This window comes from Limulus polyphemus, unplaced genomic scaffold (genome assembly GCF_000517525.1).
Source record: "Limulus polyphemus unplaced genomic scaffold, Limulus_polyphemus-2.1.2 Scaffold1383, whole genome shotgun sequence".
Lineage (NCBI taxonomy): Eukaryota > Metazoa > Arthropoda > Merostomata > Xiphosura > Limulidae > Limulus > Limulus polyphemus.
This window is the reverse complement of record NW_013666993.1, coordinates 21,353-46,691: the sequence shown is the minus strand read 5'-3', so window position 1 is coordinate 46,691 and position 25,339 is coordinate 21,353. Positions and strand designations below refer to the sequence as shown.

The following is a 25,339-nucleotide window of genomic DNA, read 5'->3' as shown; positions in this document are numbered from 1 at the left end:
TGTCTCCAGCTGGAATGACCGTAATGGAAACAAACATTGTACAAAAAAGCTATGTAGATGATGTACCTGCAACTGTATTTCATCTAAAATTCAATATATTGCTACCCAAGCATCTGAGATCACTCTTCCATTTTATCCTTATCTATGAAGAGAATTCTATTTATCAAAATCGTCCATTCTTCTTTTACCCATGAAGAACACAGGTCTACTTGTTGAAAGCACTAATGTTTTTGAAAGATTAGGCTTCACTTTAAAATAGAAAAGTCTTTGTGTTAATGTGTATAGAAGTAGAGTGTTTGGACACATAGTAGGCAGGGGCAATATTCATTGATTTTTCAAAGATTAAATATGTTAAGGAATGGCCCCTGTCTGAAAACACGTGAAAAATTTGCAACTTTCTACGACTTGCATAATATTATTGACAATTTGTGGCCAGTTTCTCAACTATAGCCACACTTCTGTCTCCACTGGCTAAGATTTGTACACAGCCTAGATGGACAAAAAAATATATGTAAACATATCAGGCCCCAAAGTATGATTTGATCAAGGCAACAGTTTTGTGTTATCTTCATCAAAATTGTCCATTTATCTTCAATACTGATGCCATTGATAGTGGCATAAGAGTGGTTTGTCACATAAAAATGGTATGAAGAGTGTAATCACCTAAGTGAATTACATGTTAACAGCTTAGCTTATGAATACTGATACTGTGTGACAATGAATACATTACCAAAGCTTATCCACTTGTAATAATTTATTGCTGTCTGCCACATCAGTGGCAGAGAAATAATATACAACATGTTTTGGAACACCTGGAGAGATTTAATAATTCTAATAGCCAAGTGTTGAAAATGTACACATCACAAGTGTGCAAATCCTGAACAAACTGACTGGAATGTGTACTTATTGTATGCCATGATAGTGTGTCATGCAAGTGAACAATAATAGAAATTCAGTTTTTCGAAATCTGATGTTTAGACACTAAGTACAGAGCCAGATGGGTCTGATGTATAGCCCTTTATACAGCACAAATGTCCCACTGTGCTCAAAAAGAATATGTAAAAGTCTGCAATCTAGAATAGTTATTGCACATAAATTGGCACTTCAGCAGTTGGGAAAATTGAATGTACAATATACAAGATGTCACAATAAGATATTAGTAGTGGAAAATTTCAATTCTTTGGGGTGGAAGTAGCACATACACAATTCAGTTCCTAATTGCATATTTTATGTTTATACAGCCAAATGAAGTAACCTATGAGCCTTAGTATTCACATAGCACATGCAGTTACATTGAACAAGTCAACAAGCTGAAGCTGTAGGTCTAATGAATCTCTGAAGAACTGGTTGCTAAAATAATCAAATGTTGACTTTGATGATGAGAGTACTGCATCATACAATCTTGGATTAGATTATGAGGGTGAAGATTGTGACATTATATATCAGACAGTCCGTGAGAAATCAGACAGGGAAGTATTAATGGAAAGTAATAGTGCGATGTTTGATAGTGAGACGTTAATATAATAACTTGCTGTAATTACTCTTTCTAAATAGAGAGTCACACCAGCATGTCTTCAATTCACACATTGTGTAATTCACTAGATAAACACAGAAAGAACAACTGAGGTTTACAGATAAGACCCTAGAACCCTGATGACTGGTTTCAACTTTTATTGATTCTTGCGATGATCATTGGCAAACCAATAAGCTGAAATGGATTTACAATCCTTGTTTTCCAAGCACAAAAGTTGAGTTTCGGAGCAAATGTAAAAAGTTCCTGGGCAATCATGCATATTAGCCAACGTAATCTTTCATGTATCATGGGGTAAAATCATACTTATGGCTCTGATGGGCCTATATCATTTTTCCTGAATTATATTAACAGAGTTTTTTTTCTTAACATAGCATCAGAACTAGCTAAGAATTGTTTAAATCTTGCAGAATTTGCATCGTTATCAGATTTAGTTTGAGTTATATTTTGTGTTAATCTGAAGAAATATGCTGTATGGCCCCTAAAATAGCAGTCCTAGAACGAAAGAATGATGACTGGCTGGAGATGGTTGCTGTTCCGTGATGGTAAAAGTAATTTTGCCTTCATTTTTAGACTAAGTGTGTATGCATGTATTTTGTTTAAGCCAGCATAAGTGTCATTTATAGTTAAAGTTAAACCAGGAATGGCCATTTATGCTCATTTCCTCTTGCAATTATATTTATTTTTGTGATGTTGTTAGAACTGATGTGCTAACTCAGCAGGTGGTGCCTAAAAATTGTACGTGTTCTTAATCACAAAGAAAAGTGAGTGACACTGGTATTCACTGCTATGGCTATTGGTAAAATTACTTATTATAAGCACGTATTGCTTCACAAGTGACATTCAACATAGTTACGTGTGTATATGTTAATTCACATCCATTCATAAACTGAATTTCGTATATTTGATTAGGTACATAAGTCCATAATACACAAGAGCACAATTTTTTCAGCCAAATAAAGTATTTTGTTTGAATATTGTGACGTGTAAATTTTTGGAAAGGATTTTAATAATTAGTTTAGGCCAGATTGCGACAATCTACCTTATTTGCCTTTACCTTATGCTGAAAAATTGTATTTTGGTTTGTTTGTTTGTTTGCTTTGAAGTTCGCGCAAAGCTACTCAATAATTATCTGCGATAGCCGTCCCTAATTAAGCAGTGATAAATTAGAGGGAAGACAGCTAGTCAACACCACACACCGCCAACCTTTGAACAACTCTTTTACCAATGAATAGTGGATTGATAGTGACAATATAACACCCCCACGGCTAAAAGGACGAACATGTTCAGAGAGAGGGATTCGAGCTCGAGACCCGCAGATTTCGAGTCGATACCAGTATCTTGGTTTGGTCCTTAAGAGACGTATTTATAGAAATGTGATTCTCCACTGAGACACGTGGTCAGATTACTGGATAAGTAATGTCGGCAACTTCTTAGGGCAGCAGAACAGAGGGACTGCAGCTTAAAAGTAATTTTACTGATGGATTCATAAACTAAGGTCCCTAATAACTTATATTTATAATATCACCTCTATTACTGGTATGTCTGCAGTGCTTAGCCAATGGGAGAGTAAGACAGATCACTGAACTTTCTTCCTCATATTGAAGTAACCTCTCACTTTTCAGAAAGTTCGCAGAATGAAAATATTCCAAAAATGTGTAAATAGAAATTTCTAAAGATAATTCTGCAAACTAAGCCACGGTGGTAAGTAAGCGAGGCATAAACTTCACGAACTATAATGTTTTTCAGGAAAAAGAGCAAATTACAGATATTCTTACAAAATTATCTTACAAATGTGTGTGTGCTTTGCCATAGTAAAACCACATAGAGTTATCTACTGTCTCCACCGAGGGGAATAGAACTCCTGATTTTAGCGTTGTAAATCCGAAGACCTACCGCTGTCCATAGGGGATAAACAGATTATTTGTTTTGAATTTCGCACAAAGCTAATCGAGGGCTATCTGCGCTAGTCGTCCCTAACTTAGCAGTGATAGCCTAGAGAGAAGGCAACTAGTCAACACCACCCACCACCGACTCTTGGGCTACTCATTCACCAACGAATAGTTGGGTTGGCCATAACGTTATAACGCCTCCATGACTGAAAATGTAAGTATATTCGTAAGTATATAGCTAAAAACGTAACAATGAAAACAACAACTACTCAAAAGCAGTGTGGCCCATACATACGTACGTGGTTAGCGTTCCCCATCTGTGAATGTGAGGGTTGTGGTTCGCGTCCTGTTGCCACAAAAACGTCCTTCGAATTTTGGGCCGTGAGTGTGCTACACGAGAGATGGTCAAATCCCACTATTGGGTGAAACAAAAATAACCCAACAGTTAGTGTGCAAAACATCTAAAAACAAACAGTCAAGCAGTGAACTTACGAAAAACATGACTGATTGAAGGCACAGTCTCTCTGGGATTCAGTACTGGTAAACGAAAGCATAAAAAAGGGCAGATTTGGAAAACTAAAGGTTTTCTGAAGTTTTTGTAACATGACACATTACATGAAGGTGAAGAGACTACCATTAGAACCAATTAAGAAACTACTGCTACTACAACTAACGAAAAGATCAGTGAAACAACCTCCTGTTACTTTATCTAAGAAATTGAAGAAACTATAACTTCTTATGAAAAAGACAATTCTATAGATGGAAAGCACACGGAAAGCGAAAACACGTGTATTTCTTTTGAGTGCTCCTATTTTCAAAAATCAGCTAAAATGTTAGGAAGTTTGGTTTTGATTAAGCATAAATCTATGCTGTGACAACCACAGTTCTAATAATACAACTAATTATACTTGACTCTTCCAAAAGATATGCCCCCCCCGTAGCACAGCGGTATGTCTGCGGACTTAAAACGCTAGAAATGGGCTTTCGATACTCGTCGTTGGCAGAGCACAGATATCCCATTGTGTAATTTTGTGCTTAATTACAAACAAACCCTCAAAGTTATTACTCACGACAACTGGCAAAAAGAGAAGAATGATCAAAACAGTTCAATATTCAGTTACATGCACTTCAGCTCAAGAAATAGAAAAAAAAAGGATTTACAAGCTTTTCAGAATTTTTAATCGACAGGAAAAGTTAGCAAGCAAGTGATCTGGAAATATTTCAACATCGTAAGTAATTAGAATAAACGAGAGATGAGGCAATGAAAGACTGCACGTGAAAAATCGTTGCCTTGATAAAAGTCATAGAACGCAAACTGTTGTTCTTCGTGGAAGTCTTGAGAAGCTTTTCATACCCAGAGAATTTCTTATTACGTTAAATACTTAGCCATGCTTCATCCTGTCATGAAAACACATCTTTGAATAAGTATAATACAAGGAATTCATAAGTGTTATCTGGGAAAGAGCATTCAGAATGTGTTGACTCAATTGCTGTTAAGCAAGTTTCAGATTTGTGTTGACAGCTACTAGAATTGAGAAACCTTATTTGTTTTTACTAGACTACACTTTAGACATAAAGGAAACAAAACAGATGACAACAATCATACGTTTATTTTACTGCTTCAAATATTCGTTGGGATGTATCATTATAACATGATTCCTGGTTAACTGTGAAGCCATGGAATAAATTGATGTTGTTCATGCACTCCCAAACCAGTTGGAAGGGGCCTCCACAGCAAAAGACAACATTCACGGAAGGCAGTAGAACAAAGTCGCATTCAGGACCAGTGGTGGTATAGCAGACTAGCTATAACAAGTCAATCTTGCCAAGAAGAAGCTGCGTAGTTTCTGCCGATCCCCGCTGTTGGTGAAGTAAGAAGCTCTTCTAATTTCAAATTGCTTAACACCTAAACTTTTCCGAATTCAAATTGTTTAAAACCTGATTACCAGTGTGACGAATTTAATATTCTAATATCAACGCTTGTTTAGATTAAGTTTATATTTAAAAACATGCATAGCTTATAGTGTTAGATATGTATTGCGAAACTCCCGCCTATTCTCCAAAGTTGTAGAAGATTCTCGAGAGTAAAAATCAACAATATATGTATGTACGTAAATGCTTAAATGTAGCTCAGTATTGTTACATAAATCTGAATTTTCTAGAAAGCATCCACACGCTTATAAATATAACTAACGCGACGCGCCAAAAAGAGTATCTATTTGTATTATTAGTTTGCTATAGTCAATGTGCTATAAACTTCGGAAGCTATAACTGTGATTGTTATAACGATTATCAATCGGAAAACCTTTACAAAGTTCGAACATTACAAATAATTTAACTTCAGTGGATTCTCATCGGACATTAGTATTTTTACGAAAACGTTATATAAATTAATTGTGGAAAACTCGGCGTGTGTGGCTGGTAAATAACGAAGGACAAAACTAGCTAGTTAGCTTCCTGTGAAGTGAATTATACCTACATCAACTCGTAATCAACTGGCTCATCGTGAACCCTCGATAAGATATCGAAGAAGTTTCAGACTAGAAAGAAGACTTTATATTGCTTGTAAGTTTGTGAAACTTCTGTTTATAAATCATTGTAATAACTATTTGTAATAACTGTTATTGTACATTGTATTGTTGTTTGTATATTAAAACATATTTGTGTTAAAAAAGGAAACTGTGTGTATCAATCTTGTTGGTAAATATCACAAACTGACTATATATCGGCTTTTACTTAACTGCTAAATCCAAAGTATAATTTAACTACTAAATTTAAATTTACCAGTTAACTTAATTTCAGGCTATTTAAAATTCTAATACGTAACACCAGTCATAACCAGTGGCGCAGTGGTAAAAAAAAAGTACTAGAGCTGTAACACTTTACAATGTGTAATGTACAATATGTAGCACACTGTAAGTTAGTGTTTGCAAAACCCTATAAGTAACCTTCAATAAAAGCGTCAGCCAAATTACTAAACGATAATAGTTGTTGTGTTATTATTAATCCATACATTTTCCGTTCTTCGATTTCTTTTTATAACGCTCATGTTTTTTGTATATTTTTTTACGTTTATTTGGCAATATTGCTTCGGACAGTTCAAAACACTTTTAATAGGTCACAGGGTAGTGTGATATGTTTATGGCTAGATTCTATAGCAATGTACATGTTAAAGCTTTATCAGAACTTAATATCTACTTATCCTGATTTTCAAGAAATAGACATGCCAAAGCCCTGCAACTTGTTAGATAGAAGAGTGATAAAAGCTGTGCTGAATTCTGATACTTTCTTCGATTCTGATTGGATGAAAGATTTGTCATCTATTTAATACTTTATATGGTGAGATGAAATACGTTGTATAGGAAGTCAATGAGGCTCAACACACACCTGGTCATAACACGCAAAACGGGTGATAACTTTGATCGAGTATGAAATTACACAATAAACAGAACAATGAAAGCAAAATAAGTGGCATATCTGTAAAATTTCAACTACCCTGGTAGTAATGTGTTAATTGTTCCCGTGAAATTTTCTCATGCTTAAATAAACAAATAAATGTGATTTGATTTCCTGTCCTACATTTTTTACACCATTAAAAGTAAGCTTGGAAGTGGTAAAATAGTTCCGAGCCTCGAAAGTTCAGACAAAATACACGTTCATTAATTCGTTCTTTGAAAATGTAGGCTATGTTTATATGTTTAGCAAAAAGAAAAATATCTATTTCTAAGTCCAGTAATAATTTATATTTTTAGTTATTCATTCGTTCAGAATTGGTTTATTTTGTTGGTATCCATCATTTTCAGTAATAATGTACAAAAACACAAGTTTTTGCTTTATATATTTTCATCAAGAAGCACAGATGTGTTGAAAGCGTCGTAACACTTCGTTACTGATTCTCTTGGTTATAACACAGGTGCTGCAGATGTAGAAAACTAAACTATTCCTAAACTCAAACAGCTGACGCTGACATAATACAATACTTAGGCCACTTTCTTATAAAACTGTAGCTGAACGCGGCCCAGTGATTAGCCTGCCAGCTTTGGATCAAAAAGTGTAGTACAATTTTGATCTATTTGGCCCGGCATGGCCAGGTGGTTAGGGCGCTCGACTTGCAGCCTGTGGGTCGCGGGTTTGAATTCCCGTCACACTAAACATGCTCGCCCTTTCAGCTGTGGAGGCGTTATAGGGTGGTGGTCAATCCCACTATTCGTTGGTAAAAGTGTAACTCAAGAGTTGGCGGTGGGTGGTGATGACTAGCTGCCTTTCCTCTAGTCTTACACTGCTAACTTAAGGACGGCTATCGCAGATAGCCCTCGAGTAGCTTTGCGCGAAATTCATAACAAACAAATAAACTGATCTATTTATACTTAACCGCAGCTGCCACTATTGTAGTACAATGCTTATCATTTTTTTCTGTTGACACAGTTGTCGTGGACATAGTACAGGCTGTACAGAGTCATCTCATGACTCGAGATTTTGGTATGTTAGTAAAGTTTACTTCTTTCTAAACATTTTGTTTCGACAAATATTTGTCAATGAAAGTACTACAGTTACAATGCTTTATTTACTTTAAACATCAAATTCCCATTAGTTTAATACAGAATTAACTAACTCACCTACGTCGAAATTTCTACAGCTCGCAGTCGTCAACGGCCAATCTACGATTAATAATAAAACATGAAGTGTATCAAAGCGTTCCAGACTGAGAATGAACTCTCGAGACACTCGTCACGTGATGATGCCAGTGATGACGACCAAATATCGAACACTTGCACCATTAGACTGAATTGTGGGATAGACTTAAGTGAATATACGTGAAGTTTACTCTCAACTAGAGCGACGTCCATTGTTAGTATGAAAACGTTTGTTAAGTTTCCTTCCACTAATGATTTTACCTTTTTTTAATTAACAAATTAAAATTTTACTTGAAGTCCCCTCGACGTATTACATCAAATGGTGCGGCAGTGTTTTAAAACAAGAATGAGGCAATAATATAGGTTTATGTTTGTATAGTGTGCCAAATAATTATGTTAGAAGTATAGTTTTTATATTCTGTTTATCTCTGTGTTTCGTAAATTGTTCCTTTCATATTCTGTTAAAACATACTTTTAAAAACCTTGGATAAAATGTTATTTTTAATCATCCTTCTAGTGTGCTCTATTAAACGGAATTTTAAGGCGGTGAACAAGCTAAAAATATAGTGTGTTAGAATTTATGTCAGTATACCAGAGCATAGAAACCAGAGGAAAAAAATAAAAATAAACAACATACAAACTAAACGTGCATTTCGGAAACAAAATTTGCACAAGAAATAACCGTTATATTTTCAAATAAATAATTAAAGCTGTACTTTAGTTTAGTTTGTTTGTGAATTTCGCGCAAAGCCACACGAGGGATATCTGCGCTAGCCGTCCCTAATTTAGCAGTGTAAGACTAGAGGGAAGGCAGCTAGTCATCACCACCCACCGCCAACTCTTGGGCTACTCTTTTACCAACGAATAATGGGATTGACCGTCACATTATAACGCCCCCACGGCTGAAAGGGCGAGCATGTTTGGTGTGACGGGGATTCGAACCCGCGACCCTCAGATTACGAGTCGAGTGCCCTAACCACCTGGTACTATAAAAGTATATACTATAGCTACATAAAAAGAGAGCATTTGTTTGTTGAATTTCGTACAAAGATATCCGAAGGCTAATCTGCACTAGTCGTCCCTAATTTCGAATTGATAGACTAAAAGGAAAGCAGAGAGTCAATACCACGAACCGCCAACTCTTGGGCTACTTTTTGCCAACGAAATTTGGAAATTAACTGTTATATTATTACACCCAACGGCTGAAAGGTATTTTCAGGTAAAACCGACTATCTGACAAATATCAGACAAGCAAACCTGCAAGTAACACCAAATTCGATCAAAAAATAAGGGAGGTGTTCTATAGATGATAACTTCACTGAATTTTAAGTTGCTTGAGAAATAAACAGATTTGACCATTTAAATGACTGTGAAAACAATCTTTATTTAAACACAACATAAAAACAGTGTGGTAGACAATTGGACGATCGCATCTACTGGATTAGTAAATAGCTCCCCAGTTTTCCGTCTCTCAAGATAAATTTCTGTCGAACTAATAACGATGAAAGCTAAATAGAACTGAACAAAGACCTGGATATCGAATATCACCTCTCTTTCTTTGTCTAGTGGACGGCGTCACTTCGTGGCCTATGTTCCCTAGCAGCATTGGCCAAATACCAGTTTTAGTTGACATCATAGTTCGGCCAGCAAAATATTGTTAAGTCTCTGGTCATTTGTTAATTTCCAGTAAAAATTCTTTCCGAGGAACTTCAGCGATACAAGTCCTTTCTTAATTAAAACTAGTTTATTCTTTCTTGTTACATACTTTGTAATACACTTAATTTCCACAGTCACTTTAACTTAAACACACGCTATAATTCACAACGATTCGCGCACTTTTCTTACGGTCACTACCACTCACTTAACTCGATTATCTGTCTCTATATCTTCCTGTCTGCTATTAATTTCTCTGCTTTATTTGCCGGTCTTAAATATACTAAATAGAGGGCGTCTGGCAAACACTCGAGCCTTCACGATCCTTCTAGAAACTCATCACGTGCTACAAGCGTCACGTGACTTCTGCTGTGTAACAATATATTCCAGTTTTAACTAGTTAATCCCGGGCTCAAGATAGAGCATTGAAATAATCTTGCGGGAAGAGGACGTCACCTACCAAAAGAAGAAAGGGCTGAAGTGACTAAAACAAGATAATATTGATAATCCTTAACCACGTGTTGCCGCCATGACAATAGAGAAAATAATTGATCAATATTTTGGTATAATCATATGTTACTATGGTATGTTTGAATACCACATATGCTCGTTGACGGGATTTTAATCCACGGATTATACATCTATCACCCTAACCACATGGCCATGCCAGGCCTAAAGAAAGAGAGAACTTATCAACAGTAATGTGATTGTCTACTAGAAAATGTGCTAATATGCCAACATTGACAACGTATGATTAGTGCATGGCAACAAGTAGTACAGGAATAAAGGAGTTGACAGGTTGTTTGTTTTCTTCATATTCAAGTAGGGGATAAGTAAACGATCACAAAATCTTGGATAGACATTTGTCAACCCGGAATTTTACCAATACTACATCCATCAATTACAATTATTATTTTTATTAGTAACCTCTACATGGGAAATATTTTATGTTGAAATTTGTAAGTAAGATTTTCTTAAGGTTGATGTGTAATACGACCATAAATAAGTGTAAAACCGGCCGTAAACACCCTTTCCGCCTCACCTTCCTCACATTGAATGTATCTGTAATGCGCATTAGGACTGCTTTATAGGGTTACCAGATTTCCAGAGTGAAATATTGGGACATTTTTACTCTATACGGAGTGATACTGTAAAAACTCTGACACAATTTCAATAACACATGTGTGTTATGTGTGTGTTTCTTTATATTAAAGCCACATCGGACTATCTGCTGTGCCCAACTAGGGGAATCGAACTGCTGATTTTAGCATTGTAAATCCGAAGACTTACCGTTGTCCCACCGGGGAATTATATTGACACACTTTTTAGCATTTAAAATATCTGATGTTTATTGTATCGCGTTTTCAAATCGTGGACAAACAATATTTATTCAAATATTATCTAGTTACAAAAATAATAAATAGAATAAAATAAACTTCCTAAATTGTCTTGAAAGAACTCAGAAGAAAATTGTTGCTTCTTAATTTCCTTTTTTCGCGTCTTGGTAGATCTCTATATCTCAATCCCTACAGCTGTTCAATTACAGGTTAGTTTAAGAAAACGTATGATTTGTCTTTGACAGGAGATTCTCCAAGTAAATGAGCTGCGTATAATGAGAAACCTACAAATCAAATTTACATTGAAACACAGAAAAATTGGAACAATTCAATACTTTACTGGTTTTTTTTTTTTTCGGTATAAAGACCCAAAGCTGTTTGTTTTTTGTGACGTCTGTTAACGTATACAGCAAGATATCCTGTCACAACTGCTTTAGACTGGTGAGCTATTACCTTTCCGTACAATATGTTAAAAATGAAAAGAATACTGTTACAACATATTTTATTGATGAGTGTAACAAAAGCAACTGCACAATAAACATTTTATCCTGTACAGAAATGAACACCTTAATGCACTTTGGTATAACAAGCAGGCCTATTTCTAATAAATTCAGTAATGCACTAAGCAATATTTATGTGACCTTGGATTTTCAATTGCACATAAGCCACACTCAAAACTTTAACACATTGTATTACTATATTAACAAATAGTAGATGGCCAGGTGGTTAGGGCACTGAAATCGTAATCTGCGGGTCGCGGGTTCGAATCCCTGTCACACCAAACATGCTCACCCTTTCACCTTTCAGCCGTTGCGGCATTACAATGTAATGGTCAATCCCACTATTCGTTGGTAAAAGAGTAGCCCAAGAGTTGGCGGTGGGTTGGGATGATTAGCTGTCTTCCCTTAGTCTTACACTGCTAAATTAAAAACGGCTAGCGCAGATAGCCCTCGTGTAGCTTTCCGCGAAATTCACAACAAACAAACACACAAACAAGAAATTATAGATAAAATCTTTATTAGTTATTTCAGCCGACCTGTTTCGGTAATAGCCATTGTCCCTGATGATGGTAACAGTGTAACCGATATTGGTCGGCAGAAATAAAGATTTTAGCTTTCAATGTGCTAGAAAAACGAAGTTTTTGTTTTTCACTCTTAATATAGCTTAAGCGCAATTGAAACAACACAAAAAAACAATGTGAAATCAGCATATTTCATTATTTCCTTGGATTTAGCCCGTATTGTAAGCTATATTTTTCAAAAGAAATATTATTGTATACAAATGTATGTTAATTTTACAAAGCCCCCAAGTGGCACAGCGGTATGTCTGCGGATTTACAACGCTAGAAACTGGGTTTCGATACCCGTGGTAGTCAGAGCACAGATAGTCCATTGTGTAGCTTTGTTCTTAATTACAAACAAACAAATAGTTCTACAAAACAAAAAGTGTTTCTGTTTTCTAAAATTACGTTAAGTTTAAATCACTTGTCATCAAACGTTTAAGCACCTGAATGAGATAAGGCCAGGTGGTTGGGGCGCTCGACTCGCAATCTGTGGGTCGCGGGTTCGAATAATACACGAGGGCTATCTGCGCTAGCCGTCTCTAATTTAGCAGTGTAAGACCAGAGGGAAGGCAGCTTGTCATCACCACCCACCACCAACTCATGGGCTACTCTTTTACCAACGAATAGTGGGATTGACCGTCACAATATAACGTCCCCACGGCTGGAATGGTGAGTATGTTTGGTGGGACGGGCTTTGCGCGAGATCCATAACAAACAAACATCACATGATGAGCGCGTGGCAACTAATGACTTGAACTTCCTCCAGAAATTTATAAAATGGTTTGAATTGATAAAAATGCGTGTTAGGCGATATTAAATTAGCTTGTTGAGTTATCAGTGAGTTTATTACAGTAGCTGAATGAATAGTGTATTTAGCGAATTTGCTAGTCAGTTTGTCTGTTGCTTCAATTTTGTGAATACTAAATTTATGTTCCAACAAAGTACCAGAGGTACTTGAATTACAGCACTTACGATATTAATTAGCAAATAAGTAAGCTTATTGTGTTATAAGCATTTACTGTGAATTTAGGCCTATTACTGAGTGCTAGTTAAGAAACTTGTAGAACTGTTAATCGACGAAATAAAACGCTTTTGTTATCATTAAATGGACTAAACTTTCATTACTTTTACTGTATGATCCATAAGAACCTGTCCAATAATAGAAACCGTTAAAAGAATATGATGTGATACAATTTTAGGCTCCACCATACCAAAGAAAGTATATTTCTGAAATCAAAAGCAATATTTTATTTCAAGATTGGTAATTTTCAATCATTCGTTTTTGAAAAGAAGAAACTTTTTAAATTTCGGAAGAACCTTAGCGCTGTAGATTTCAGTTTATATTTTCAGGTAAGATAAAAGTATTTGTAACTTACTGGATTACATTTGTACTCGCAATTCATGTAAGCTTCAGTCTCGTAATTGTAATGGTAATTTTTTGTTTGTAGGTTACCTAGACAAACCTGAAGAAATAAATAAAGATTATTAAATGATAGAAACATCTAAAGAGAGATTTAATCCAATCATAACAGTAACGTGCTTTAAATAGTACTCATGTTGCTGATGTGTCTTGTTGTTGTAACTATACAGTACAGCGATATCTGTTTCTTCAGTGTTTCTTACAATAGAGTAGAACTACATAAATAAAAGAAAACACATTTTATATTATTACTTGGGTATGTTCATGGGTTATTAATTGTTTATATGATTTCTTTTCGAAACTGTAATCGTATGAAAAACTTCTTTTGTTGACTTTAATAGCTTTATACCTGCTACAAATGTGAGCACAGCATAGAGAGCCTATTGTGTAACTTTGTGGTAGATACTCCAAAACAACAGCCCCCAGTGGCACAGTGGTGGGCAGAGCACAGATAGCCTATTATGTTGCTTTGTGCTTAATTACAAAAAAAAAAAAAAAACACCAAAAAACAACCATTAAACGGATTCTGACTTTTACGACCTAACTGATATAAACCACGAGTCCAGATACATTCTGTCCTTAATAGCAAATGATATAAAATCCAAGACTTGCGGTAGGCTAGATGCGGTAATTTAGTTCATTAACACATACGTTTGGTAGATAGAGCTGCGGTTTTAAATCCCGCCCCATCTATAGAAAGAAACTTCTAAATAAAAAGAAGGGCTAAGTTTCGGACTAAGGTTTCATAGATATGAGCGACATTGTTGAAAGCTTCAAAAGACCCTATAGTAACAAAAAAGTCACATTGATCTGTGGAAATAAGTTGGTTACGTGAATATCGCGATACAACATGCACGTGTAAGAAATGTGGTGTTACATTTACATAGTTTAACATGACTTTTCATAAACATAATTCTAAGAAGTAGTTATAAAAATATAGTTTTCATTCTGCCTACAAATCACATAAGTTATTCTAAGAAAGGGTAATTTAAAATGAGTCATCGTCTAGTGCACATGTGCTAACCTAAATTTGCTACACCTACTTGTGCCATTGAATAGCAGAAATAAAGAGAAAAATTTTACCATTTACGATTGCTTTTTTCAAAATGTTTTAACTAATTTATTCACTTATATTTTGCTCACAATATTTTTTCGTATTCATAAATTACGCGTGCTTCAAATATATATGTACATTGGTGCATAATATGGAAGCTAAAGAAGTATGATCTTGATCAGGGGTGATATTCTCAAAAAGAAAAAAAATGTATGTGTAAACAAAAAAATTCGATAAAGCAGATCAACTAAGTCCCAGTACTAGTACCGTCTTAAAAAAATAAGTTCCGGTACTCAGTACGGGTGAATACGGCAGAATTTCACCCCTGATCTTGATTCATAGTAAAACATAGTATGGAACTACATATGAGTCAGGAGTAAGAATAGTGCAATATAATAGGATAGTCATGCCATTATAAACAGAAGATTCATGATAAGTTAGGTAACAGATTCACAATATACGGCAATCAATTTGTACATACGTATCAGTTAAAAGTACTGAAATACGTTTATGCTAAAGAAAGTTATCCCTTCCTTTCTTTAGTTAAATCTTTCGTATATCATTCCTAGTTTCAACAAATACACAGTGCTTCATCTACCTCGTGGGCTAACAATAACGGTTAACAAGCACAGGAATGTATGGTACCATATTTCTAAGAAATGGCATGTTATTTTCAAAGTCACGGTTTCGCACTAATTACAACATAACTTTACTACCGATATTTCTGTTTTCCACCTTTGTCATGGTAGACTGACATCAAAGAAACGTCACATGTTTGCTTTTCGGACACATCCTAAAACTTGCAAGAACGACAGCTCAAATATTTTATTTTTTACAATAACACCATCAAGATGATACGAAAAAGGACAATTATGCAAACTACGTGATGATTGTTTACAACAGATTAGTTCTAAAACACTTAATGTTATAAAGACTTAAGACTAATGTTGTACATGGCTTAAGACGTGAAGAATGATATATTTTTAAGAAAAACTTTCCCTTGGAAAAATTTAATACCGTGATCCAAAGACAACAGTAGTCCATATAATCAACCTACTTGAGAATTAACTGGTTTGTAAATAATCGGATTTATACAATGAATTCTTTATCAACCATCATAAAAAGTTCACTACTAAGTAATCACAACTGTACACTAAATTATGTAGTCTTCCTAAGAAACGTAAACCTAACGTTCCACTCGGAATTCCCAACTACTTTGGCATCTGATTTCTTGACAAAAAACAGCCCACTTATAGATCCCAGATTCAGAACATTTGTTAAAATGTCTAATTGATGAGAAGCCATTAATCAAATTAAAAAAACATGAATTCAATATTAGAAAATACTATATATTTTTAAAATTCACACAAGTTTTTTTAGTGGTTGTACATAGCAAAACTTTTGTTTACTTTGTTCACAACGTTTCACCAAGTTTTCCTGGCATCATCAGGTGAGATGTAAAAAGTGTTAGCCTCAAACAGTTTCACACTTTTTTTAGAATATTCCACAAAGAATAATCCTATGGATTTCCTTAACTTATTACTATGGACTTCTGGAACAGAACTGAATATTAGTTCGTACATGTAACAGTTTTATTTCATTTATGGGTCATGTCATCCAAAACAGTTGAAAAGACTGAAATAAGAACGTTTGTAATACCACTGCCTCCCACCCCAAAGGCAGGACCAGAACATATATTTGGTCAAGTTAGCAACTTCCTATCATGCATTGTGGTTGGTTGACCGGCTAAATATAAGTCAAATTCAGCATTACATCGGTCAAAGAAACCAGACTGCACCATTCTGCTTCATTGAATAAATATGAGCATACCCCCATAACCCCCCTAGAATGCGAACGCCTACGGTGTTTCCAGCACTTCCGCGCGCAAAAATTTTACTTTTTAAAACGTTTCACACAAATAGTTTGCAGTCTTGAAGTAGTATTATTCTATATTACAGTTCTTGGATAGTAGCAGACTGTAGGAATTAAAGTCGTCTTCTGTATTTATTTCTAAACTATGTCACTTCCAGAACTTTCTCTAACTGTAATTGCTTTTTTTGTTTGATATTACGAATCACAAAACCTTTTTTTATTATACAACACTCACTTGCATAAAGACCTTTATTTAAAAAGTGTCAAATTATTTGTTTTATTTTGTAAGTTTGCGTAAGTGAGTAAATACATTTAAATGAAAATGGCAGACATCCAATTAGTAAGTCTCACGTGTTGGTTACAAAATTATTTGCCATTCTCTGAAGTGGAAAAGTGTGTTCATTAAACTTGAAGCACTTTATGAAAATGTTGATTAAATTGCACGTAGTTATGGCTCTAATACAATAACAGTCACAAAGATAAGTAAAACGCGTTTTTTTTTTTAATTATTGAACTGAATTTTATTTGCCTATACTGTGTTATAACAGCTTGACAAAGAAGGTGTTATATAAAAGAATTCTCACAAGACTAAAACTTTCAGTCTGGATTCTTAACAAAGTTGATGTTTCAAACCCAAAGCTACCCTGTAGAACCCATAAACTATATTATGACTTAGCTGTAAAGGTTCGCTAATATAATGTATACAAATGTCAAATTCCTTTATTTTTGAAAGATAATTTTGTGGAAATGTGTATATGTGTGTGTGTTTGTAGCAAAGCCACACTGAGCTAGTTGCTGTGTCCATCGAAGGGAATCGAACCCCTGATTTTAGCGTTATAAATCCGTAGACTTACCGCTGACCCACCGAGGGCAATTTTGTGGAAACAAATACAAGCAGTAAAATTAGTTGCCAAAATATGATGAATTTCTACATTAAAATATTTTAAAAACTTCATTATTTTATATGTTGTACAGCTTTTATTTAATAAATTGTTTTCATCCATTTTCATTTCTTATACATGTTTATTTACCCATAATCTCATCTTTCACACGCATGTGTACTCTCTTTAAAAATCTCACTTGTCCTACCCCATCTCCCCATACTCAACACCAAAATTTTTTTATATTCATAGTTTTAGCTGACAAACGTCATTTTCCCAAATTTTTAACATAATATTTTCCTTTAACTACCTTCTATTCTGTCATTTGTCATCTTCTCAAGTAAGTACACGTCTTTAACCTTGTATGTTCATGATTTACATTGGCATACAACAAGTTTTTGGGGGTGATTCCAAGAACCAGTTCTATTATTTTGAATACTTTCGCAATTATCGGAAATTTGATTAGGGCCTATTTAAAATCGCTAAACAGACACATAAACTGTATTTATGAACAAAATATACTATTTTATGGTTATAACACAGTACATGCATTAGCTTTACTATAAAGTCTTCATGATATTTTTTTTTGTCAGTGGATAATGAAAAAATGAAAAACGCAGATTTATTGGTAAAGATAATACTTTATTGCTATATTATCATAATACAGAGTTCTCAGAACAGCCTATCCATATTTGTGAAGGATGAGAGGAAAGCAGCTAATAACCATACAGCCTTCGATACATTCAATGATAGTACTTAAGGAACACAACATCCAAAAATAAATGAACATTATGACAGTAATAATAATAAATGAGCTAATACGTTAACATGAAATAATAAATCTATAATATTAGAAGATATTACGTCCCTTATTATTTAATACTGTTTTAATTTCTTATTTAATTTCAGTAGCATCAGCTTCTCGAAATTGTTGTTCGTCAATCCAGCTCTTTTTTTGGCCTCAAAATGTCTTTCTCTGTTGAGAAAATGTACTATACAGCTGCACTCGATGAAATGGGCGTATTGAAGTAAATAAAGAGATATTTAAATCAGCATTTACTGAAATTTCATCACCACCGCCTTCCATCTTCTTTGAAAGTTTTTAATCATCATTTCTTTTACAGTTTCTCGAGCTAATCCAAATCAGTTTAAACTATGGGTGAAAAGCAGCTGCGAGAACGTGATCCTCATTGACAAAGGCAGTTCAAAGTGCTTCTCAATTAGTGAAACAAAGTATTAACAAGTGGCTTGCAAGTCTGGAGTGGTTTATCACAAAACTCTTTCAGTTTTGTCAAACATGTGGTAAGTGTTGGTAGAAGTAGCCCCATATAGGCCTTATCTTCACTTTGAAGTAAATCCAGGTCGCATGACAATTACGTGTTCTTTGACATTCTATTCATGACATTAGGTAATGCACATGGCAACACAACCTCGAGTAAATGTTGCTTTAGCGGAATGATTAATAGAAATAAGGAGAAATGAAGAAATGACGTCTCGTTGCCGTAGAAACAAGTTCAATCCTGACGCAACAAATTCATGACAGCAACGGCATCACCTAACACGTTTGATCGTTTTTCGAAAGTAAAATGCAGAATAAATATGATTATATATAATATATTATACAAAATACAATACATAAAATTATATAATACTATTATATATTATAATAAATATATATTATTTATTATTTTCTTAATAATAATATATATACTTATAATAATGTATAATATAATATTATAACATATATATCATAAATCACGATTTATAATAACATATATGTCTGGGATTTTCTAAATTAATTATCTGATATGAAGTATAGGTATAAACTAGCTGGTTCATATGAATACCTTGTATTATCAATTGAAATGTGTTAACCAAGAAAAGTTTCTGCAAGAACTGTCCAGCTCAGGAATTTAATAAAACATTTAAAAGTATTTCTAAACTAAATTTTTACATGAAAATAAATTAATATTAAATTACACTGAACATATAAATATTAAATATAACAATATCATAAACAAATACAAAGAACGCTTTATATATTTTACGTAGTATTATGTCACGGATAGCTGGCAAGCCATCGCTGCAGATCGAATCAGCTGAATATGTCAGGTAGCATGGGCGAACGTAATTAAGCTTGCAACAATATATATAATAATTATATATATTGTAATAATAATTATAATAATTAAGCTGTTCTGAGTCACTAACGTCAGTTTTTTCATCAGCAGATACCGAATATATCCCACTCTGTTTTACTTACTGAACTAAGTCTTCCACGATTACATTTATCATTTCATTTTGAATGGCTTTTGACCTGTAAGTGGCATTTTGGAGCAGATTTAAAAGTTCTTAATTTCTCATCCCGAAATTCCATTCTGAAATCTATCAGAGCTTGAAAGTTCCCACAATTTTTTCCACCATCTCCATGCCCTCTTAATGCAAGGTTCTGTTTTCCACCCAAGACTACATATTTGACAACCGATGACAATACTTCTCTGTTCTACTTAAGAACTTCAGCATTTCTAGAATTAGGCATGACTCTTACATCGTTTGTTTTATCTCTATCATACGCATAAATGTAAGTTCACTTTCGACAAAATTCAAGACTTTTCTTCCCGCATAGGAACCAACTTTCACAAATTGTCTATCGAGTCGACCTTGAGCAAGAGATATGTCTGAAATAGAAGTGGTGCTGAGAACATCAAGACCAGTATTACCAAAGATGGCACAATATACACAGAAACAGGGCCCAGCATGACCAGGTGGTTAGGGCGCTCGACTTGCAATCTGCGGATCGCGCGTTCGAATCTCCTTCACACCAAATATGCTCACCCTTTCAGTCGTGAGGGCATTATAATGTGATGGTCAATCCCACTATTCGTTGGTAAAATAGTAGCCCAAGAGTTGGCGGTGGGTGGTGATGACTAGTTGCTTTCACTCTAGTCTTTCACTACTAAATTTGAGACGGCTAGCGCAGGTAGCCTTCTTGTAGCTTTGCACGAAATTCAGAACAAACAAACAATACACAAAAACAACAATCGGCTACTGCTAAATCAACCAGTCTCTGATAACGTTCTAACCAAAATCTTTGGAAATTTCTGTTTATACCATTATACTTAGTGACAGGGAATACATAGGTCTTGCTAGGAATGTAATACTCTTGCTGTAGAATGTATTTAGTTTTGTCTGGTAGTGTACGTGGGTCTTTTTTAACTGCACCAATATCTCTTGGTCTATCTTTTACTAGTGTGGGTGTCGAAATTGAGCTGCCAAATAAACAGTGTAGATCCTCAAGCAATGACATTTCTGAGGCCCGCATACTATATGTAGGACAAGAGTTCTAACGCTTCCGAGAAAGACTGAACTCGTTTGTCCAGGAAAATACAATAACAAAATAAAGTTTAACCATTTATAGTTATAATATTAAGAAGAAAAGATATCCGAGTTTTCCATTATCCGAAAACTGACATAGTACATATTTCCAGTTGTGTGTTATTAAGCACAAAGCTACACAAAGGGCTATCTGTGCTCTGCCCACCACGTGTATCGAAACCCGGTTTCTAGTAGTACAGGTCCGCAGACACACCACTGTACCACTGAAGGGAACATTTTTTTCAAGCATGAAAATCTTCTACACATTCATTTCACTGTGCTTTCTCTTTCCAGTACTTCCATCTAGTCTAACACATTCCAACACCATCTTACTAAAATAAAGGTAGCACATTAAAACAACTTAAAAACACAAAATATACTGATGTACATCTTTTTTCGTTTTGTAAATTTCAGCTTTATTTAAAAGTGCAAATGTTGACATCTGGACAATATTATGTGTCTGCTCCTTTTTTTCCCTCCAAATGTTTTAGTAATAACGTACATTCTAGTTCTAAGTCATTTTTATAATACATCCGGGTCGAACCTAGAGGTATTTTGCGAAAACACGATTGGCAAAAACATAATGGTGGGACTCTGTAGTACTCGCCCTGTAAGGGAGAGGTCCTGGGTTCAAGTCCACGTTGGGACATGATTTTTTATCTTATATTCCGCAAAATGTGTAGTAATTCATTCTGCATCCAAATATAAAATGAATACAAAGAATAGAAAATATTGGCTTATGTTCTTAAGGGAATTATTCAATTCTGAAAATGGATTTTAGGTGACCGACTAACATTTTGTTAATTCTAAATTCTTTGTGTCAATTATGCAGTAAGTAATAAATATGGGTCTTTCGGATATACAAATTTCAATAAAAACCCGAATAACTGAAACTTGCCTATGAGACTTATTTACCTACAAAACAGGTTTGAACCATAATTTTATAGCGAATAATATTCATTTAGATAGTCTTCAAGTAATTCACATTTTTTCACCAAAAGTTGAATATACCCTTTTAAATAAATAATAATAATAAAAAAATTACCCATTCTCACTGGCAGTTTCTCCGGGCTCTGGGCCAAGATTAAGACGGGTAGCAAACAGCCTGTAAACACAAATACATAAAAAAAACTTATTCAATTATTCATTCATCTTGGATAACAGATCAACTTGACCGGTGGCAAATAGGCTTCGAATCGAAATTTGGAATTTTGATTTCAAGGCTTCAATAAAATGTGTACATATATAAACTGGATCAATTCATTGTCATACCTTTTCTCCCGACTCTTTTTGTCATTAAATACTGCTTTTTCATTAAACATAACCCACTTTTCTGTATAAAATATTTTTATTTAACTGTCAGTCAATTTATGGTTTGATCACTCATCGTCTAATCTTTCCCAACTCTCAAAAAAAAATTCTTCCCACAGTACATACTTTACCTGCTAAAATAGTTTGTTAATTTGATACTACTCTATAGTTTTTGTTTTTACAATAGCGCCTTAGATTGTGTAACAAAATTACGAGATCAGACATCTGACTATAAGTAGTGGTATGGTGTAATTATTTACCAATGTCGCGTTGACGAGTGGGCCACTGTTCTCGTCCACGAGAATGGTCCGGCTATTTTTTCAATTCTTGATTTTGTTAAGTGATGTGTCCCAAAAATATATATGCGAAATTTGAGGGTTGTACCGGGAATGCGGGACCACCCCCTAAATCCGCCAGTGGTTATTAAACTTTCTTTGATAATGTATCACAACTTTTGCCATAACAAACCGTCATTCAATAACCTATTCATTCATATATTATTCTCCTAAATCTAATGCGTTCATAAATTACACATCCTCCTCCTAGATCCTCCATTCACCCATCTCTATGTCCATGATCTTTATTGTCACCATGCATCACCTTCTTGGATTCTTTATACAACTTTCTCTGTGTTCATCATTACCTCAGGTTTCACTTGCTACTACTTCCTTTGCTTATAATATTGTAGAATGTTTTAATTTTAAAATTTCTAGAAGTTTTTATTGTTCTCTAGACGGAAGGAAGGAATTGGCGTGGCCTTAATATCTAGAACCTTATCTAAAATTTAGAAAACAATTTCAACCAGGTATAAAAACCTAGTTAAGCAACAGTGGATTGTTGAGTCTGTTAGTCAGTTTATGAGTAATCTGTGCACGATTTAGTCAACTTGTTACCGTCAGCCAGTTTGACAAGTAGTTAGTTCAATGCTGTAAATATTGTGTTTAGGGTGACACAATTATAAATTTTGGCAAGGTAGGAGTCTCTATAAGTACTAGTCTTAAGCTAGTGTTTAGTTTGCACAAAGAATGGAAACATAAAGTGATGGTAAAACATGGGATCAGCAAGGAATGGTGTATGACAAGTGAATCTATTGCCATAGTGGTTGCTATTGTTGTGCGGGTTGGTTTGGATTATTTTATAAGAAAAATAAAAAAATATATAGTTTAATTCACTTAAATTAATTGTCACAAAAGCATTGTATTTCTTCGACTTCAGGTTCTACCTTTTAACGTAACTAATGTACCGTTTATTGAGGAATAGACCTAACTTAATAATTCCACTTACTTGCTACTTTTCTTGTGTGCACAGTATTTCTTGTAAATCTATTTCTTCTTCGTAACGAGTCCTAATATTCTTGCCACTAAGTATGAAAAAAAAGAAGATGGATCAGTGCTATCAATACTATAATAAATATTAAAAGCACAGTAATACCAAAAAATGTCTTTAATATGGATGTTTAAGAATTGCCATAAATTACATCATCAGTGTTAATATCTCAAATGAAAGTTAGTTCAAACTGTAAAAACATCATTAGCATTGAGCAAGTTTTCATATTCAATTGGAAGTTTAGAAAAAAATAGTTTTAAATGGTAACAATATAATGGAAGTTATAATTTTCCTATACTGAAAATGTATTTCCAATAGATACTCATCTCAACACACAGAAAAGATATCTTCCTTGTGCATCCCTATGCTTACCAGATTAGCTATTCTTGTTCATTGCTGCCCCCTATATGCAAACTTTTTCTTTAAGCATGCCACAAGCCTTCTGCTTCCCCCAATCGGAATCAAGTGATTCCAATATATCTATCATGCAAATCATCATGTGTCACCTCTCCACCAATAGGAACATAGTACACTCACGTGACACATGACTCCCTCTATATGCTTCTACCAAACTATCACTTCGAAGTTTGGCAGAAACTGGAATTGTGAGCGAAGGGAAGTACCTATCAGAAATACACTTTCACTGTTGGAAAATTATAACTTCTGATACAGTACTTCCTTCCTCTCACAAGATTAGCTAGAATTCCACATTGATTAGGAGAAGGGACCAGTGTGGGGGAAGAACAGACGTACCCCCAAAAGCGTCTGAAGGATACCTCCACAGATGAGAGGGTCAGATTGAAAGAGAGGAACTGCAATACTTCTGAGCCAGGTATACTCTTCGCCCATGTGTGGAATGTGTAAGATATCAGGGCAGAAAATGAGAGGAGCACATCTGAGTCGGAAAGAATGTGGTAGGAAGGTGATCCTAATCAGAGAATGATATTGTAACTCAATCCCTCAATGAGAAAAGTAGGTAAACAAGGATGTGCTACTGGATGTAGAGGGCTAGGCTGTGGCGGATCATACTCAGCAAGCCAGCTGCATCCAAAACCTCCTTGCAGGGTACTGACATCCGTGCTAGGATAGGATCAAACAGTCTTCACCTCAAACCCAAGAAAGTGAGAACCACTCTTATTCACAGGTATGACATAAGGATTAGCTCTGAGCTATCAATCCGAAATTGAAAGGATGTCTATGGCATGCAATCAACTCCTCCAACCATGAAAAAGGCCAGGAAGGAAGAGAGAATGAGGGATAGCCAAGGACAAAACCCGAACAATCCTACGTACCGCCGCTGTCACCCACAACACAGAAAGAGGAAACCAAGGTAGGAAGATAGACAACCCGGAACCTATGTAAGTACTTATGTTGATTGGTTCACTCTATATCCAAAACCTGCCTGCTGGGTACCGACATCCATGTGAGGGTAGGATGAGGGCTCCTAATCGAAGGGGTGAACTGCATTCTGACGTCTCACTCCACTGTATTGATTATTGCAAATTGGAGAATATTACATCATCTACAGTTAAATGTGGCACCCTTTCAGAAGTGTATTTCCACGGTTGGTCACCCCAATGACTTGGAACTGGTAAAAACAGGTAGGGTGAGAATTTGTTGGAGAGTCCGGAGGAACGTCATCACCCAAGACAGTGCAATGGGGGACTTTGAAACTAGCGCCATTATGCCTCCAATGGCCGTAAGATGTCTCTGCCGCATGGGCCAACAAACCGCGGTCGCCATGTTGGTTACGCTTCACGCTCTACGCACAACAACAATAGATCGCTCTAGTTTCTGAATGAATAGGCATGCCTAGCACCTGTTGTTCTGTTCCCGGGTGCAGTAATAGAGGTGGACACTCATTTCCATCGGATGAGGAGAAATGTAGGCAGTGGGTGCGTGTTATTCGACGTGTTGAAGACAAGCAAGACCGTCCGTGGACGCCCACTGGCAACAGTGTTGTTTGCTATTTCCACTTTCTAGAAAGTGA

The 25,339-nt window shown here is 35.2% G+C and overlaps 1 protein-coding gene and 1 long non-coding RNA gene across 9 annotated transcripts in view; both read right to left on the bottom strand.

The window, feature by feature from the left end:
• LOC106463347 (organic cation transporter protein-like) overlaps positions 1 to 21,817 on the bottom strand; it is a 45,675-nt gene extending 23,858 nt beyond the window's left edge. The window contains exon 1 of one of the 8 annotated variants that reach the window (XM_022390825.1): positions 21,758 to 21,817. The gene's annotated coding sequence lies outside the window, so the exon portion shown is untranslated. Of the gene's footprint in view, positions 1 to 3,722; positions 3,741 to 8,039; positions 8,218 to 21,757 lie in introns of those variants that run through there. The other 7 variants (XM_022390820.1, XM_013923370.2, XM_022390822.1 and 4 more) reach the window with 7 other exon arrangements.
• A 1,545-nt stretch (positions 21,818 to 23,362) lies between these two features.
• Positions 23,363 to 25,339, bottom strand: part of LOC111086744 — a 22,968-nt gene continuing 20,991 nt past the window's right edge. The window contains exon 4 of the long non-coding RNA XR_002611472.1: positions 23,363 to 23,383. This is a non-coding gene — a long non-coding RNA (uncharacterized LOC111086744). The remainder of the gene's footprint in view (positions 23,384 to 25,339) is intronic.